At 43.4% G+C, this 19,833-nt stretch overlaps 1 protein-coding gene across 1 annotated transcript in view; it reads left to right on the top strand.

The window, feature by feature from the left end:
• The window catches only part of ADCY1 (adenylate cyclase 1), a 268,804-nt gene that overhangs the window by 125,082 nt on the left and 123,889 nt on the right, over positions 1-19,833 (top strand). The window lies entirely within an intron of this gene.

Here is a 19,833-nt window from a genome sequence, read left to right as displayed (position 1 = left end):
ATCTGGGGTTGCCTACCCCTAGAAAGAGGAGGGTGTGGTGAGCATAGTGAGCAGGGGCCACAGACCCCTAGTAACAATTATATTATTTATTTTCTATAAATAGTCATAATTTACATGTTAATAGTTATTGCCACTACCTGTAAACAGGTCCAGGCAAATGCACTGGGAAAACGTATTTTTTAAAATAGCAACTGCAGTTCCTTGAATATTGAATGTATAGTACAAATCCATTATGTCTTGGTGACAGGAGTTGAGCGCCTCAGTTCAGTTCCCCAGTAACAGATGCCTATGTCACAGAAACTGTGATGCTCCTCAGAGAGGCCATTATGGATGAAATAGAGATATTGTGATGACAAGAATTTAATGTCTAGTCACAGTTCCCACAGAGTAGTAGATGCCTTATGGAACAAAAGACAAACACATTCTTTGCCCATAGGGTGCTCTGATGGTATAAAGGAATAGCAGTCAAGAGATCCAGACTGTTGGTGGGGAAGTTGGGGGATGGGTGGTTGCAGATGATCATGAGTTCACATGATATTTGTGTGTGACACCCATACCCTGTTCCAAATTATGTTCTATATTATGTACAAAGTATTTCCTCCACAAGAGTCCTTTTCAAGCAATAGCAATCCTTCAGTCAAGATTCTGTTCCTTCCCACAGAGGACTCACCATCCAAAAACATCCTCCCATGCACTGTGCTCTCTCACCATCCTACTATCTCCTCTCCTGATTCCACACAGCAACCCAGGCCATGCCTACACTAGGAAACTTTCAGAATTACTAAATTCAACTTAAGAACTCCCAGTTTAATACATCTCAACCAGCGTGTCCTTGCTACAGGGAAGAATTGAAATTAGTCCAAGGCAAGCTCCATTAGCGTGGCTGTGCTACCTCTGACTTAAAGCCCCAGGAAGCACTCTGGGGAGCTGCAGGAGGCCTCTGGAAAGCCAATTATTTTGAATTAGTGGCAGTGGAGTGTCCACACTACTGTTACTACAAAATTATTATTTCAGAATTAGCATTATTCCTGATGAAAAGCAGGAGCACAGAGTTTGAATTCTTTGGCCCATTGTTTTGAAATAACCGTCTTGGCAGTGTGGATGCACTGCTTATAAATTCAACCTTGGGGAGGGTATTTTGAAATAAGGTCCTAGTGTAGACCAGGGCCTGGTCTGTGTAGTTCTCCACTTCCCAGGAATTAGCCTCTCTTCATTTCCTCTGTACAAATTCCCTAACCCTGTATGTTACTCAAGCGTGGAGATACACGAGCAGTTTCCATCCTTCTTCCCCTTCCTTTGCCAAACTGCCTGTTGATGGCAATAACTGGTGCAGTGTAATCTGAGTGGGAGGAACACTCTGCTGAATTTGATACCAGATGGTGGAGAGGGTGTGGTAATATAAGTGCCCTCCTTTTCTCTCAGTTGGCTGAGGGAATGGCATGAGGGTCATTATGGTGATTAGGGCCAATTATAAAAGATCAGTTTCCATATCAATTATAGGAGTGCAGACACTGGTGAGGGAAGACCATGACTGAAGCTTCTCTCTCATCACTTAGGGTACATCTAGACTACAAGCCTCTTTCGAAAGAGCGTTTTTTTCGAAAAACAGCATTTAGACAGCAGCCTCTTTTTTTTGAAAAAGAGAGCTGCTTTTTCGAAAGAGAACACCCAGGCAGTCTGGATGCTCTCTTTTGAAAAAGCCCTGTTTGTGTTTAATAGTGCCTTTTTTCGAAAGAACACTTTCGAAAAAAGGCATTATTCCTCATAAAAACTGCTGCGTTCTTTCGATTTAATTTTGAAAGAACGCAACAGCAGTCTAGACACAGGTGAAGTATTTTAGAAAAAAGGACACTTTTTTCAAAAAAAACCCTGTAGTCTAGACACACCTTTAAAGTCCTCCTTTCATATGATGGTCAGGTCCAAAGAGCTGCTGTTGGTGGGCTGCTGCCCACTGCCCCATTGCTGCAGCAATTCCAGCTGAAGTATCTGTCATCCCTCAGTACAGCAGTCATTTCTAGGCTTCTCAATTCTTCCCCCTTCAGCTTACAGAGTTTTCCTGATCTCCACAAGCTGGCACTTTGGCCCAACAGAGGGAACAAAGGCTCCTCACCACATGCTGGATATAGTTAAGAGGAGCCCAGTCTGGCCTGAAGGCCTGAGGTTTCCCATCCCTGAGGTTCCCTACGCCTATAGTACAACAAAAGTAAGGGAGAAATTCACTTTTCCTTTTAGATCAAATAGCCTAAAACTTACCTCATGTAGTCACAGACGCTTTTATAATTATCTCAAGAAATGATTCACCCTCATAGCTGCATTTAGGGATGCCAGATGCACCAAACACTGACACAGACAGAGCTGATTAGACTGAGGGCCTAAGGAATGGATGCCAAATGACAATGGATTTAGGTGAAAAGCTTTGCATAATTTCTAAATGCCATCACAGCTCCACTGCTACATCGACCTTGTGTGACAATAAATATATATATGGGCCATTTCTGATGCCCTTTCCACTTGAGCACTTTTCACAGTTAAAAAAAAATCACTAATCAACTAATCATTATGGGCTTGGCCCAAAGCATATTGTAGTCAAAGGGGAGTCTTTGAATTAGGCCCTGTGTCTTAGCTCTCAAGCAGACATTCAGCTCAAGATAAAAACTACATTTTCTTCTTCTAAGGTGTTAGTAAGAACGAACATGTAAAATAAAGAAATACCCAAACTCCAGGAATTCAGTGAATCTGGTCCTTACTATTTTATTTATAAAATGGGCCTACAGCAATGGTGTCACTGGCCTTTGGTCAGATAGGGTACAATCTGATTGTGCAATATTATACTTATGAGCTGTGTCTAGACTGGCATGATTTTCCGCAAATGCTTTTAACGGAAAAGTTTTTCTGTTAAAAGCATTTGCGGAAAAGAGCGTCTAGATTGGCACAGATGCTTTTCCGCAAAAGCACTTTTTGCGGAAAAGCGTCCGTGCCAATCTAGATGTGGTTTTGCGCAAGAAAGCCCCAATCGCCATTTTCACCATCGGGGCTTTTTTGTGCAAAACAGTTTTTAGCTGTCTACACTGGCCCTCTTGCATAAAAACATTTCCGGAAAAGGGCTTTTGCCCGAACGGGAACATCAAAGCATTTGCACAAGAAGCACTGATTTCGGACAGTAGAACGTCAGTGCTTTTGCGCAAAATCAAGCGGCCAGTGTAGACAGCTGGCAAGTTTTTCTGCAAAAGCAGTTGCTTTTGCGGAAAATCTTGCCAGTCTAGACGCAGCTATCGTGTGAGTTAGCTTGCCATTCTCCTGATTTTTGTTAATGGTGCTTGCTTTTCCTTTAGTTGCTATTACTTCCATAAGAAGTATCTATTGCATGCTGAGTTCTGTGAAGGGGAGAGAGGAATGAGAATAATGCATAACAGGAGACAATGATGAGTCTAATAGTCAAGTCACACATTGATACCTGAAACTCCCCTTTTGTAGGGCATGTGCATTAAATATATAACCATCATGGTAAAAGGGATTGTCCCTGCTACCAATTCTCTTTTCCCTGTTCTGAGCTTGTTCCTCTTGTATTGTTCCATTTCTTCTTGTTGACACATTATCTCCTACAGGTGTAGCTCCTACTCATTCTCTCTTATATATTGTTCATTTCTTGCACTGTGTTTTTCTTTCTGGGTTCCCTTTTACAGTGGGAGGACCCACTACTTGGGAATACTTTAGAGAAAGAATGGACACCCTTTGAGAAACCAGAAGAGAAAATAATTTCATACTCTGAAATTTTCAGTGTGGCATAGAGGTGCAGCCAGAAGACTCAGAGAATGGTTTAATGAAGGCTATGAGAGCCACGCACAATTTAAGTGAGCGCGGTCTCTTGAAATTCCCTCCAACAGCTAAGCAGCCAGTGAGGTGGTTTTCAGCACTTTCAGTGTATGGTTCCGGTCAGCAGATCACAATTATTCCTACACAGCTATTTGTCCTTCTCACTTTCTTTACCAGAACTCAGAAGACGTACGTGTTTGATACTCCAAATAGAGATAATGGTATAGATGGTTATATGTCTAAGGCACTTATGTATAGCAACTGAGCAGCTCACAATCTTTAATGCATTTATTTTCACCCTGGCAAAGTATCCCTATTATGCAATGGAGAATTGAGTCATAGAGAGACTACCACTTTTCCAAGGCTACGCACAAAGCCTATGGTACAACGGAGAGTTAGACCCAGCTATCTTGAACTTCAAGCTCATGTCCTAACCATTGGATCATCTTGCCTCTTCTAGGAAAGCTTATCAAAGTCTTGTTTCTGCTTTAGCTGCATTTATGCTATTCAAAATCAATCCAATTCTTACATTTTTTGTTTTCTGACATTGGGGGCTATACAACTAATCAGAACACAATAAGCCTGATTCTCTTCTCATGGAATGTCTACTTTAGGATATACCAACATTCTAGCACTGTGGCAGCATGCCGTGTGTTTATGTAAATGGTAACAATAAGTATATTAAGAACATAAATCCACATATAAACACTAAAGGAGGTCTGTGGTAGGATTTTATGCTCTTTCAAGATAGCCAGTTATACATATACCAACTATTCACTCTGCACATGGGTAGTGTGTGGCACAACCGGAAAAATGAAATCCACTGCTCAAGCCAGGGTCAGGATGCAGGACTGCTAATGCAGCCTATGGACTCTAGAATTGCCTAGTTGAACTGCTTGCACTGGATATTAGTGTTACTGGAGCTGCATAAACAAATGTGTGGCTCCTTCCTGTTCCAGCCCCATTGTGTCTGGAGCCAGTGTATGAGGAGGTAATGGAGAAACAATTTACATGGCACATTGCAGTTTCACTTAAATCTCTGTGGGTATGTCTACACTACCCTCCTATTTCGAAGTAGGAGGGTAATGTAGGCATACCGCACTTGCAAATGAAGCCCGGGATTTGAATTTCCCGGGCTTCATTTGCATAAGCCGGGCGCCGCCATTTTTAAATCCCGGCTAGTTCAAACCCCATGCCGCGCGGCTACACGCGGCATGGAGTAGCTAGTTCAGATTAGGCTACCGAACTAGCTGTACTCCTCATTCCACGAGGATTACACTAGCGGGGTAGTGTAGACATACCCTGTGAGATCAATTGACAGTTGGAATCGCTGCCTGAGAAGCAATGTTGTCTTAATGCCCAGGGGTATGTCTACACTGCAAAGTTAATTTGAAATAATAGCCATTATTTTGAATTAACTTTAATAGCGTCTATACATGCAAACCGCTATTTCGAAATTAATTCAAAATAGCGGAGCGCTTAATTCGAATTTGGTAAACCTCATTCTACAAGGAGTAATGACAAATTGGAAATAGCTATTTTGAATTCAGTGCTGTGTAGACACTTAATTCGAAATAGGGGGCCTCCAGCCCTTCCCAGGGAGCCCTGGTGGCCACTCTGGGCACAACCAGGAAAACTTACTCTCCTCTTCCCCAGCCCCGGAGCCATTAAAGGGGTAGACCCTGAGCCAGTGGCCCCAAAACACGAGTCAGCAAGCCACTGGCAGCCAGCCCTCCACCACTCCACAGGAGCAGTCTGCCAGCTCCCAGGAGCCTGACAGGGGCTGGAGAAGGTGGGCAACTTCCTGGTCCAGGGTGGAGATCATGGACCTTATACAGGTTTGGGGGGGATGCCCCAACATCCATGATCTCCGCACTGGACGGAGGAATGTGGCCGTCTATGGCAGGATAGCTGCCAGCCTGGCCACCAAAGGCCACATGCGAACCCAGGAGCAGGTTTGCATGAAAATCAAGTTGGTCTGGCGAGACCCCCCAACCCTGGGCCCTGAGCTTCTGCTCCCCCTTCTTCCCTTTGCTTCCCCCTTCCAGCTCCCTCCTCCCAGGTTTCCCCCTCCCCTCTCTCACCTCCTTTTCCCAGTCTCCCCAGAGGTTCATCCCCCGCCCCAGTTTTGTTCAATAAACCCAGTTTCTATTTTTGAACATACGTGTCTTTGATTTGACATCAGGAAGGGGGGCTAAGGAGCAGTAAGTGGAAGGACGTGAGGGAGGAATGGGGCACGAGGCCCCCGTGGGGAGGGCTGGGGTGGGCTCCTCGGGGTGGATGCTCCTCGGTATGGACACCCTTCTGCAGGACCTCCTGGATCCTGATAGTCCCCTGATGGACCCCCTCGATGGCAACCTGTAGCAAGTGCAGCTGGGCTGATGGCAATGACCCCACGAGATGCACTGGCATGCCCAGGGGCAGCTCTGGCTCCAGGTGGCTGAGTGCTGTGGTGTCCCAAGTGTGGGCACTCAGGGCACTCCAAGACAGGATGGCTTTGCTGTCCCTCATCACGGTAGGCAAGCAAGCGGGGAACCCTGAAAACTGTCTGTCCGGGGTGGGGGTAGGGTCACTTTAAGCACAGAGCTCAGTTAGCCTCAGGCAAGAGCCCCACACACTAAGTCCTAACCTGATGCCCTGTCAGCACTGGTTCCGGCCAGCCTTAATTTTGGTTCAGGGTCCACTCAGTGTGGATGCGCTATTTTGAAATAGCAAAATGCTATTTCAAAATAGGTTTTGTGTGTAGATGTGTTAATTTGAATTAGCTTAATTTGAATTAACTATTTCAAATTAAGTTAATTAGAAATAGTGCTGTAGTGTAGACATACCCCAAGGCACTCAGGCAAATTAATAATTTTGAAGCTAATGGGACTATCATGTATTTAAAAGTACACTTGTGCTTTCAGTATGTTGTGGACTGCCTGTCCTCCACTGCTTTATTTCATGGTTGAATTTCATCCACTGAGGAATTCCATTTCCTTCCCTCACCCCTGACTTCTGAAAATGTTACACCATTTTCCTTTGAGATAGAAGTGAAATGTCCTGTCTCCTCTTAACAATGCAGAGACATGAGCCAGCATTTGCATGCAACAGTAGTTTTGTATTGTACTGCAGCAGAGTGTGAAGGAGGACAAAACCTGTCTGTCTTCTGCAAGAAGGTAGTCTTGTAATACTGTCTCTTTCAGATGATATGTGGATAGGATACATGATGTTTTTCATAAGGGTTCTAATCTGTTGATTGGAACAACTATTGGATGTGTTTTCTTACTGTTTAGTTTAAAATCCTCATCTGTGTTGGTTAAAAACAATGGAGTGCATTAAAATTCATAGTGAAGGGGTGGAATGCAGAAAAAATCTATGGTTGTTTACTTGAGATATGTATGGTCTCTGTAACTGCTGAAGTGCAATCAGTGATTGTACAGTGTGCTTGATAATCCTTAGAAATCAACATCAGTTGGGACAGGCAACTTGTGCCAGCCCTTGGTAAAATAATTGCTCTGACTTACAAAGGTAAATGATCCCAGACAGTATGTGTAGTAGCAGGAAAGGGCAAGTAATAAAACAGCATTTACTTGCTGTTAGTAAATCATATGGGCTTGAACATTTATCATTATCAATATTTACTAAGGTTTTTAACATTTAAATAGCACCTTTCATCTCAAATGATTATACACTACATTAAATGGATTCTAATAATCATTAAGGGTGTGTCTAGACTACAGGGTTTTGTCGACAAAGGTGGACTTTTGTCGACAAAACTATACCTGCGTCCACACTGCCTTTGAGTTAGGTCGACATAACGTCAACAAAACTCAGCAGCTTTGTCGACGTATGTAAACCTCATTCTACGAGGAATAATGCCTTTTGTTGACAGAGTTCTGTCGATAGAAGGCATTATTGCATCTACGCTGTCCTTTGCGTCCACACTGTTATGTCGACAAAGCAACTTGCTTTGTCGACAGAACTGGATGTAGTCTAGATGCTCCTTGTTGACAGAAGCTTTGTCAACAGTATCTGTTGACAAAACTTCTGTCGACAAAACCCTGTAGTCTAGATGTACCCTAAGTGTTATATTGAGTCTTTGTTCCTAGCACTGAGTAGTGGGTGGTATGTAGCTGGGTCTCCCTGAAAGAAGCTCTAGAAAGTTTACAGAACAACTCCTATGCAATTCCCCTTAATATTTCTCCATATTCCTCTGCCCTGTTATTGCATAGGAATTGCTACACTGGACCAGACCAATGATCCTGTAGAGTTCTTACTTCTGAAAGTGTACCATGTGTTTCAGAGAGAGGTTGCAAGAACCTTACAGGAGACAACTATGGGAAAAGAAACTTGTTACTAACTCCCAATATTTAGAGATAAGTAATGCTCTGAAAATGAGGATTAATATCTGTTCCTGAAATGATATATTCATTTACTCTTTGCTATTTAAACTTGGATATTCTTTTTATTCAACTATATATAAAATCCTTTTTTGAATCCTGCTAGGCTTTTGTCTTCAGGGACAGCTCAAGGCAGTGAGTTTCACAGGTAATTTGTGTTGTACTTTTCCCCCTTAAAGTCTCTTTGTCAGTTTTTATCTTGCCATCTTTCAATTTCAATGAATGTCGACTTGACCTGGTATTCTGACAGTGTTCTACCTTCTCCATACTAAGGATTATTTTGTATATTTTTTCTTATGTGTCCTCTTATTTATTTCTACTAGGCTACATCTAGACTGCAGGCTTCTTTCAGAAGAAGCTTTTCCAGAAGAGATCTTCCGGAAAAACTTCTTCCAAAAGAGAGCGTCCACACTGCAAAAGTGCATCGAAAAATCAATCTGCTTTTTCAAAAGATAGCATCCACGCTGAATGGATGCTATCTTGCATTTAAGCTGTGATTATTATGGACAGAGCAGCCACCAGAGCACCTGTGCTTTTTCCTCTTTCCTCTTCTTTCAGAAGAATTTCCTCTTTCCCGTCCACACGTTCCTTTTTCCAAAAGAGTTCCTTCAGAAAAAGGCTTCTTCCTTATAGAATGAGGATTACTATTGTCAGAAAATCCCTATGTTCTTTTGACTTTCTTCCAGAAGAACGCAATTGCAGTGTTGACGTAACTGAAGTTTTTTCCGGAAAAAAGGCCATTTTTCTAAAAAAAATTCTGTAATGTAGACATAGCCTGAGATAAATAGTCCCATTCTTCTCAATTTTTCTTCATATCACAATTTTTCCATGTCCTTAGTCTTTAACTTTTCCATTTCTGCTATGTCTTTCTCTCTCTCTCTCTCTCTCTTTTAACAAAGCTGTAACCAGAATTGAACACAATACTTTCAGCAGAGGTTAAACAACTGATTTACATAATGACATTGTAATATTTCCCCTTATTCTTCCTTCTATTCCTTATGGATCCTAATATTTTACTTGCTTCTTGACTATACTTTATATAGAGAGCAGATATCCTTATTGAACTGTATACAATGATGCCATGCCTTTTTTCGGGAGTTGATGCAGTTAATTTAGAAGCCAGTAAAGTGTGTAAGGAAAGGAAAGTATTCCCTCCAGCATGCATTACTTTGTCTTCAAATTTTGCCGCCTCACTGTTCATCCTGTTTTTCAGATCATTAATAAATCCATTAAACTGCACAGGTTCTAGCATAGAATCTGTTGGCACCCTGCTGTTAACCTTTTGCAATGATGAATGTTGACCATTTATTTCTACTCTTTTGTCTCTCAGTCAGTTTTTGATCTGTGACAACACAGCCTCTTAAACTATACGCCTGCGTCTAGACTGGCATGATTTTGCGGAAATACTTTTAATGGAAAAGATTTTCCATTAAGTATTTTCGCAAAAGCGTGTCTAGATTGGCACAGATGCTTTTGCGCAAAAGCATCCATGGCCAGTCTAGACACGATTTTGCACAAGAAAGCCCCGATCGCCATTTTCGCCATCAGGGCTTTTTTGCACAAAACAGTTCTTCCCTGTCTACACTGGCCCTCTTATGCAAGTATTCTTGCACAATAGGGCTTTTTCCCGAGCGGGAGCATGAAAGTATTTGCACAAGAAGCACTGATTTTGTACATTACAAAGTCAGTGCTCTTGCGCAAATTCAGTCGGCCAGTGTAGACAGCTGGCAAGTTTTTGCGCAAAAGCGCCTACTTTTGCTCAAAATCTTGCCAGTCTAGATGCAGCCTACATGTTTATTTCCTTTAACAGCCTCTTCTTAAGGATTTTGTCAAAAAAGGCCTCTTGAAAGTTTAAATTATCTCAACTAGACCTTGTATGACATTTCTTGGTGAAGCCATCTAGAGGCCCTTGGATCACATGTGATAATTTGTTTTAATGAGAGATTGTGTATTTTTTCTTAAAAGCTCAGCCACTTCATCCTCTCTCTTGGGCATATGCATCTGCACTGGGTAACTTTTTTGCTTCTTAGTGTGCCCATTTGTTTCAGCATACCTTCTTTTGACACTTATAATTTGGGCTAGTTCCTCATCTTTATTAACAGAAAAGGCCAGATACCTGCCTGACATGTGGTTGAAGACTGAAGCAAAACAAAAATTGGCTTCTCATAAATGCTCTGGTCTTCTTTAATTTTTCCCTTTAATAGTTGTGAACTGGAGCAGGTTCTCTCAAGGCAGCAATCACACCCAATGGTTCATCCTCAGCTGCTGCTCTGCCTAGAGGATACCACTCTTGAGCAGCAGTTATGCCTAGTGGGTGCAGTCCTGGAGTAGGGGAACCCAGGCTCTCCCACTCCGCTGGGTTCCAACCTAGGGTCCTGGGAGGCTGGTTCAGCTTTGCTTACTTCATGGTGTTTCCTGTCAGGGACAAGTCAACTTCCCTGAGTCATTTCCTATCTTCTTCTGTGTCTACACCAGCCATCCCCAGGGAACACTGCCTTCAGTGCTTATAGCTCTGCTATGGCTCCCCTATTGCTTGGTTTGGCTTGGTTTGGATCACATCCCTCACTGGTGCTCCCAGAACTAGGGATATCATGGGTAGTCAACTAGACAATTAATCAATAGGCTTATCAGTTAATTTGTCGACCACTCGCATTTCCTGCTCCCCTTCTCCCTGCTGCCTCTGTATGAGAGGCGGCAAGAAGGGGGAATCAGGCGCCAGTGCTGGGGGGAGAGGCAGCAGTGTGGGAGGGCAGGGGAGATTGCTGTGAAGCAACATCCCATGATCCCGCAGAGCAGATTCTATCTATAGCGAGCTTGGGCCTGCTGCAGACAGAGTCTGGTCCTTGGCAGCAGCCCCTGTCCATGCGGGCAGCAAAGCTCCCCAAACTCACCACAAACAGAGGCTGCTTTGTAGCAGCCTCTCCCCCCCACCCTCTCATGCCCTCCCCTCAGTAGCCTCTGTCTGCAGGGAGCTTGGACCCTCCCGCCCCGTGGACAAGGGCTGCTGCCACCTCGTGCTGCTGCTTCTGTATCAGAGGCAGAAGTGTGTGGTGGCAGACAACCGGTGTGCAAAGGGAGCTTGTTTTTAAGCTGGCTCCCCTTGTGGACTGGCTCCCACCAGGCAGCAGTTCGGGGTGGCAGGGGGCGCCCTGGGAATGGGGCCAGAGCACATTGGCTGCCAGCCTTACCCCCCCGCCCCCCCCAGGGACTACAGAATAGTCGACTAACTGCTAAGAATAAATGCGGTTAGTCGACTGTTCTATTACCCACTATCTAACATCCCAACCCAGAACACATCATTATCCCTGGCCTGACAGGCCCTGAGCCATCTGGCTACCTATTAAATCCCAACTCTAACCCTTGCTTGGCCTGGGTAGAGCAGTGGGGTTTCCTTGGCCCAGAGTTGCTCCTTAACCCTTTCCGGTCCAGTGAGAGCTTTATACTCCTCGTCAGAGTGGTGAACCCCAAATTTCTCCACAGGTTACCTACATATGATACACATAGAGAAGTTCTGACTATTTGTATGTATGCCTTCAATTATTCTATTCAAACTCCAAGTTGGTCCTACACCTAATTTCCCTCTTACAAATTGCCTATTGGGTTTCCTGGAATTGGACTTCCATATGCTGCAGGATCTCTGTTTAGTAAGGATGCTGCCATTTAGTTTCACTGGTTTATTTCCTGTCTTCCTACTTCCCTTTCATTTTAGATTTATGTATGTGAGACTCTGTATCAATAGAATCCACGGTAAATATAAGTATTTTAAGTTATTTATTCTCGACTTTATGGCCTTTTTGACTACCTTTCTATGAAAATCCTCTCTTTCTAAAGTTAAGTGCAAGCTTGCGGTAATTTTTTTCTTCTCAGAGACCTTGAACTCAATTATATTGTAGTGAATGTTATACAGGGGTTTAACAGTAGTTGCTTCATGAGCCAACTCTTGTTTCTTACTTTGTACTACATCAGAAACAGTTTCTCCTCTTTTGTGCTTTTAGAACTAGCCATTTCAAGAAGCAGTCATTTAAGAAATTGCTTCTATAAATATTATCCCATTGTGGCCAGTTAATATATACAGATAATTGAATTGCTCCAGGATTGTCATTTCATTAAACATTGCATCTTAGTGCTTTCTCAGCACTGTGAAATTACTTCCCTGGTCTGAAAGTTGTTAGTAGACTAGAGAAGAATACTGGTAGGGTAAGAATTTTGACTAACATTGGATTTGGATCCACACAGATTCAGTTATAGTCCTTTCCACTCAAAAAAATTTTCTCTCTAGATTCTCTTAGATAAAACACTACTCCTCACTAACTCCCCTTTGCCTATACAGTTTATAACCAGGTACTACAACAGCCCCTTGATTTTTTCTAATTTTCACCATATTTCATTAGTGCCCATTATACAAGGTCATTTGTCATCACCAGATATTTACATATGCATAATTTTCCAAAATATTCACCTGAGGTGAGCTTATTTTTCCAATGCTTAGTCCCACGTTAAAATAACATTATTTTTGGAAAGTTTGAACAAAATCGGTTCAGGGTTTTTTTGTGAGGTGAGAGACTGGAAAAGAAATAATTTGCATTTCCTGATTTTTTTTTTCCCTTTAGCACTTGGCTTTTCATCCTTGATATTGCATTAATGCGAGTTGTTGCATAGGATGTGCATAAAGCATGACTGAAGTATAGCCTCTTGGGGCTCTTGCTGAAAGCCGCGTAAGACCACTGTGTGCCACACTGCACAACATTTGGCAACGGAGAGTTTTGTCTAAGTCTATCACGGTAAATTACTTTTAGCAAGGCGCCTTACAGTAGTCAAGCATTAAATTAATGTATGTGACTATTAAATAGGTTCTCAACCCACAGGTTGTGACCACTTTGATGTTCCCATATTGCTAAACCAGAGGTGAATTTCAAGGCAGTAGGAGTATCCCACATATGAAAATGTTTGACATTCATAATTAACACTAAGGAAAATTGTATGAAGCAAAATGTGTCTTCCATTTCATTGTACCCTGATTCTGCTCTGTTTCATCTGTAAAATGTGGGTTCCAGGATGGTAGGAGATATACAATATCTTCACTTCATTTTCACATACACTTTGCTGAGTTGCAAATTTATATATGCTTGGCTAGAGACAACCAATTTTCTGCCATCAAAGCCATACAAGCCATTTGCTGTGGAACTTTCTATATTGGAGTCAGATTTGTTTTCCTTTTCTATTATTCCTTTCATCTTGTAAAAGGTCTTACTTCCCTTTAAGCCCGTGTTCCTTATTATTGTTACAATCATGTCTCCCATCACCTACTGGAATTGAACTCTGTAGGTTCTTGCCTGCTTGCTCCTCAAGATTTCAGCTTTCTGCATGGGACAATAGAATGAAAGAAAACTAGTGTAATTTTTGTAAAGTTACTGTTATAAACATTAAATTCCAGGAATGTGACTGCACAGAAGCCAAGAAGTTTCCAGAGAAGTGGGTTGTTGTTTCTTAAACCTAAAGTTCAAAATTAAGTGCAGCAAAAATATCCTTTAAATATGTGTACAGGCAGTCCCCGACTTATGCGGATCCAACTTATGTCGGATCCGCACTTACGAACGGGGCTTTTCTCGCCCCGGAGCTCACGGGCGGCAGGTCGCCACCCGTGTCCTCCGGGGCAAGAAAAGCTTCTCCCAGTCTCCCTGGTCTGCTGGGGAGGTCCAGCAAAGCTGCTGGACCCCCCCCTCCCCCCAGCAGACCAGGGACACCCAAACAAAGCCGCCGCCTGGGCGGCTTTGCTCGGGTGTCCCTGGTCTGCTGGGGGGGAGGGAGCGCAGCTAGTGCGCACCCCCCAGCAGAGCAGGCTTTTGTTGCGGGACGCCTCGGGTAGAGTAGCTGGGGTGCTGCCGGTTTGGTCCTGTGGGAACCTACCGGGCAGCGCCCCAACTGTTCTGTCCCAGGCTCCAGATTCAGCAGCTGTTGAAACTGATCAGGCTGATTCCAGGAAGCTGGGGGCAGAGCAACTCTGCCTCCGGCTTCCTGTAGTCAGCCCCTGGTCAGTTTCAGTGGCAGCAGCTGAATCTGGAGCCAGTTCTGACTTACATACAAATTCAATTTAAGAACAAACCTATAGTCCCTATCTTGTACGTAACCCGGGGACTGCCTGTACTGTAATGGACAGGAAATCCTCTTATATTAATTTGTTTTATATAGCATTATTTCTCTCATAAGCGAAGACTCCCTCTAACTAGAAGTGCTATTGATGCACAGAACACTTGTGCCACTTCTTATAATTGGGAGTTTTGCTATCGTGTATCAGTTTCTTATCAGCAGCTTCTACTGTATACACCTCATGACAACTACCCACAAAATATAGAGGTTTAGAATGCCTCACATATTCCGTAAATCATATCCCCTTAATCATAATAGCATACAGATGCAGACATTTCCATACTGTATCAGACCCATGATTCATCTAGTCTATCTAGCATCCTCTTTCCTATAGCAGCTAGTACCAGATGCTTCAAAGAAAGCTGTGAAGAATCTCAAAGTGAACAATGAACAGGCAATGAACACAGCAGGGCAAAAGTCGAATTAAGATACACAACTTCAGCTATGTCAATTGTGTAGCTGAAATTGAAATAGATTAATTTGTCTTTTGGCGCTGTCTGCACAGCAAGAAGTCAAAGGAAAAACATTCTTCCTCTGACTTACCTTACTCCTCGTGAAATGAGGGTTACATAAGTCAAAGTAGGAAGCCAGTTATTTTGAAATTATGTCAAATTAATGGTTTGCTGTGCAGATGTGCACTTTGTTATTTCAAAATAATGTCCGTTACTCCAAAATAATCCTGCTGTGTAGATGTATCCTTAGAGAATGCCCTGTTCATAGGGAAAGTTTCTTTTTAACCCTCATCTGATGGAGGGTAGCTTATCCCTTGAAGCATGGAAATGAATGAAACTGCTGCAGTTCTGTTTTGTTTTTACGTCTATGTAGTGTAACAGGGAATGTCCTCATTATCCAAAGAAATGTCCAGTCCTCTTTTGAATCCTGCTAATCTCAATGATATTTTATAGCAGTGACTTCAACAGGTTAGTTAGGCATTATGCAAATAGATTTTTTTTCTTGAGTTTTGCATTTCTTACCTTTCAGTTTTGCTGATGGGGCCCTATTCCATGTTTTATGAGGAGTGGTATCTAAGGGTATGTCTACACTACCCTCGTAGTTCGAACTAGCGGGGTAATGTAGGCATACCGCAATTGCAAATGAAACCCGGGATTTGAATTTCCCGGGCTTCATTTGCATAAGCGGGGCACCGCCATTTTTAAATCCCCGCTCGTTCGAACCCCGTGCCGTGCGGCTACACGCGGCACGAACTAGGTAGTTCGAACTAGGCTTCCTAGTTCGAACTACCGTTACTCCTCGTGGAATGAGGAGTAACGGTAGTTCGAACTAGGAAGCCTAGTTCAAACTACCTAGTTTGTGCCGCGTGTAGCTGCGCGGCACGGGGTTCGAACGATTGGAGATTTAAAAATGGCGGCGCCCCGCTTATGCAAATGAAGCCCGGGAAATTCAAATCCCGGGCTTCATTTGCAATTGCGGTATGCCTACATTACCCCGCTAGTTCGAACTAGCGAGGTAGTGTAGACATACCCTAAGAGAATCTACCTGATGTTATCAGCACCATTCATTACATTTTGCATACCTCTTTTTTTATTAATCTAGTTTCTAAACCATTGCCATCTTCTTTCCATTCATCTAATCACTTTTGTCACCTTTCTTCATTTTTGTCACTTTCATTGCCCGTTTTACATTTCTGCAATATCCTTTTTATTATTACACATTGAGTTATCCACAGTGATGTTCAAATCCCTTTCCTGAGTGGCTCCAATTGCTTACTGATGTAAGCAACTAGACGACTATCTGATAAGCATAAGCTTATCAAATAGTCAGCTACTGACTTGACTAGTCGCTTTGCCCTGTTGCTGCCTCTATCAGGCAAAAGGGAGGGAGCAAAATCTAGTGCTGGGGCAGGAGTCAGCCTAAAAGCCAGTTCCCCTCAGCATTGTCTCTGTGTTGGGTGGGAGGGCAGGGGCACAGCGGGGAACTGGCAGTGCTTCTGCCTTTGAAATGTAGTAAGAGCAGGGTTCTTCATTTCAAAAACAGAAGCACCATGGTGGCACAGAAGCCCCAGGCTCCCTGCTTTTGAAATGTACAAGAGCTCTGGGCAGACTGCTTCAGTCCTCTGCTGGCCCCATGCTTCCCATGCGCTTTGCTTCTGAAATGTACAAAAGCCCAGTAGGGGTACTACTTCAGTCCCCTGATGGCCCTGATGTCTCTGAGATGCTTCCACCTTTGAAATGTAGCAAGAACCAATGGGACTCTCATTGACTAATTGAATACTTGATGCACATTCCATTGACTGCTTGATTAGTTGATGAATCTAAATTTAACATCCCTGAAATTGCTTAAGACTTTAATGAGATGCCTGTAAAGTTCAGGTTATTCCTAGCAATGTGCATAGTCTTGTGAAGCATGAATTTCATCTCCAATTGGGTTGCCCATTCATCTAGTTTCTTAGGTCCCTCTAAAGTTCCTAGCAGCCATCTCTAGACACAAATAACCTGAGTAAATTTAAGCATTCTGAAGCTTTTTATATCTGTCTGTGTACTGCTTCTTCAAGAATGAATAATTGAATAACACCAGTGCTAGTAGAAGACAATGAAGCAACTGTAGAAACCATTTCATATTTAGCTAGAAGCCATTCTGTATAACAAAAGCCATTTCAGTTTCTTGTGTCTGCACGAGGGAGTGAGCTGGCCTTCACCGAGATGGGGAGAGACTAGAGGGATGCGCTGTTGGAATGTGTTAATAAACTATTTTAAGCTAAAGCTGGAACTCCCTTTTAACCTGTTTCTTTCTATGCTGATAATAATTCCTCTTTAAGGTTCTCTTTGATTTCTTGCCCTGACGTCAAACTTGTTTGGTTAAGGGTATAAAATACTAGGATTAATTGTATTAGCCAGCCTTACTGGGCCCGGCTTTGCTGAGACCACGTTTGGCTCACTTTGCTTTTATTGGCCAATAAAACTGTCTGTTAACCGCGTAAACTGAGTGAGGAGTTTGCTTTGACATAACCCTTTATTAAATTTTTGCTGTCATGAAAATTGACTTTTTATTCATGATCTGCCTTGTCTCTAGCCTGTTTCTAATCCATAGTTTTCGCCCTATAACAATTTAGTGAATGTCTACATTGCAGATACAGAATCTGATTCCAACTTGTATAGATATACGTAACCTAGCTTACATCCAGTTACTTTGCATACTGATAGCAATGAAGCTAGAGCAGCACAGGGTTCAGTGTATACTGGCCACTTGAGTAATACCCTGGTTTGTGATGAGCTTGTGCTGAAGCCTGCACTGCCAGGTTTTCACTGCCATCAATAGCTGAGCAACTAATAGAGATACATGTATACGTGCTAGAGTCATACCCTATGCTTGCAATGTGGACATGCCCTTTGTTTCCCTGGTACCATCTTGTAAAATACTTTGTCAAAGGCTTTTTGAAACTCTAAAATTACGTGACCTGGTTATGCTTTATCCACTCTTGTTGACATGCTCAAAGCCTTCAAATAAATTAGACACTCACATATCACAAAAGATCCTTGAGGTAGAATGAGCCTCAAATATTTTACTGCCAAAAGAATGTCGTAACGATGAAGCCATTGATGGCATGTTCCTGCTCCAGAGACCACCCCATGTGAGAGTCATTGAAGATCCACTTTATATAATCACTCTAGTCTGGGTGTGCTATTTCAGAGACAACAGCCCCTTTGCATGGATGGGATTGTAGGGCATGATGCAGAGTGCCTGTTCCATCCGTCTTCTGAGGACAGGAAGACCCCTCTGCCTGGAAAGCTTCTAAATCATTCGTAACTCCCTATAATCTGCACAAAATGCACATTTTGTCAGCAAGATACTCATTTTAAACTAATTTTATTGTTGTTATTGAGACATGCTATTTTCAGCACTCATGGATTGAATGGTTTTAGTCAGTGGTTTCCAACTGCTAGTCCCCGGACCAGTGCTGGGCTGCAAACCACTGGCTTCCGAGCCACAGCACACTGCCAGGTCATGCCCATGCCTTGATGTTTGGGTTGGCGGGAATCTAAGCTCCCTTTAACCTGCACAGCAGCACGGAGGTGTAACTGCTAACTGAATCCCACCCGAAGTTTTAGGGCTGCTGCTCAGAGAGGTTCCTGGCAGGGGAAGAGCGCTCCCTCAGCAGCAAAAGCTCCCAGCTCCAGACAGTGAGTGTGCTTGTAAGGAAGGGGGCATAAGGAGGGAGGGAGGGAATAAGTAAGTGGCTGGGATGGGAAGGGGCCACATGGGAGGAGAATTTGGAGCATGCAGTAAGTACAGGAGAGGAGAGCTTTGATTACAGTGGTCTGTTTACAGCAGCTGGGTTGGTCTGTAGCTTCCTGTGAGGAAACCCAACATGCTCCTCTGGTTTCCTGATCTGGGAGTTACAATTATGAGTTTTTGTGGGCACAGCCCACCTCTTCAGATGACCGGAGTCAACACTGTGGTCATCTGAAAAAGTGGGCTGTGCCCACGAAAGCTCATGATACCACCTATATGTTTTGTTAGTCTTTAACATGCTACCAGACTATTTGTTGTTTTTTAAGTTTAAAAGATATAACATCCACCTTATGTCACTGATATCCTGGGATCAACACAAGCTACAATACTGCAAGCAACATATATAGATAGCTTGGCAGTAGCTATTTTGCAGTCTTTTCAAAATGCTGTATTATTTTAGAGATTATAAATTTTGCTTGGCAATCACCAAGTTGCCATGTAAAATATATTTTCTTAGGAAGGGAAGGCAGATGTTTATGAATGACACCGTCCAGAGAATACTATTTATTCTTTTTTATTAAAAGCTGACTATGTTCTCCATTGTGTTCATTTTGCACATTTCTAGTGATTTATTCTAAATAATATCCATTGGCAGGAGGATATATTTCATATATGATGTAGGAAAGAGATGCAGGAGATATTGTCCTGAAAACAAAATACTTCAGGCTATCATCTAGAGAAAACCTAATAGATCTAGGTTGTTTTGAATATCTATACTTTTCTTAAATTGTTTCAGAATTTCCAAGTTACATACAATACAATATAGAATGCAAAAGACAGTAGATGGGGATACTGATCCTGCAACTGCATTACAGGCAGTCCCCGACTTACGCGGATCCGACTTACGTCGGATCCGCACTTACGAAAGGGGCTTTTCTCGCCCCGGAGCTCACAGGCGGCGGGTCGTCACCCGTGTCCTCTGGGGCGAGAATAGCTTCTCCCAGTCTCCCTGGTCTGCTGGGGGGGTCCAGCAAAGCTGCTGGACCCCCCCAGCAGACCAGGGACACCCGAGCAAAGCTGCTGGACCCCCCCAGCAGACCAGGGACACCCGAGCAAAGCCGCCGCCTGGGCGGCTTTGCTCGTTTGCCTGGGAGCAAAGCCGCCCAGGCAGCGGGACCCCCGCCGCCTGGGCAGCTTTGCTCCTGTCCCCCTGGTCTGCTGGGGGGGGTCCAGCAAAGCCACTGGACCCCCCCAGCAGACCAGGGACATCCGAACAAAGCCGCCGCCTGTGCAGCTTTAC

The sequence above is a fragment of the Pelodiscus sinensis genome, chromosome 2 (genome assembly GCF_052426305.1).
Source record: "Pelodiscus sinensis isolate ZL-2025 chromosome 2, ASM5242630v1, whole genome shotgun sequence".
In the NCBI taxonomy this organism is placed as follows: Eukaryota; Metazoa; Chordata; order Testudines; family Trionychidae; genus Pelodiscus; species Pelodiscus sinensis.
This window is presented reverse-complemented; position numbering and strand designations above follow the sequence as displayed.